The sequence below is a fragment of the Penaeus monodon genome, chromosome 23 (genome assembly GCF_015228065.2).
Source record: "Penaeus monodon isolate SGIC_2016 chromosome 23, NSTDA_Pmon_1, whole genome shotgun sequence".
Lineage (NCBI taxonomy): Eukaryota > Metazoa > Arthropoda > Malacostraca > Decapoda > Penaeidae > Penaeus > Penaeus monodon.
The window spans coordinates 36976721-36976971 of NC_051408.1; the positions used below are offsets into that span (position 1 = coordinate 36976721).

At 39.0% G+C, this 251-nt stretch overlaps 1 protein-coding gene across 1 annotated transcript in view; it reads left to right on the forward strand.

Annotated features, from left to right (window-relative positions):
• LOC119587972 overlaps positions 1–251 on the forward strand; it is a 35733-nt gene that overhangs the window by 3975 nt on the left and 31507 nt on the right. The window lies entirely within an intron of this gene.

Consider the following 251-nt stretch of genomic DNA (forward strand, 5'->3'; position numbering starts at 1 on the left):
GGGACAATTGCTCAAACAACTCTAAAATATCATATTTGTATCTTTTCCATATTATATTAATCCATCTATTTTCTTTTTTTTCCAAATTCATATCCTCTTCATTCACTTACCTATCCCATTTTCTGTACTGAGTTTCTCCCAAGTGTACACAGCGAAAGAGTAACGAGAAACAGCTTTCGCGCCGAGAGACTGAGGAGTGAAAATAGCGAGCTAGAAACGTGATCCTCGAGTAACGCCGGCGAATCAGACGT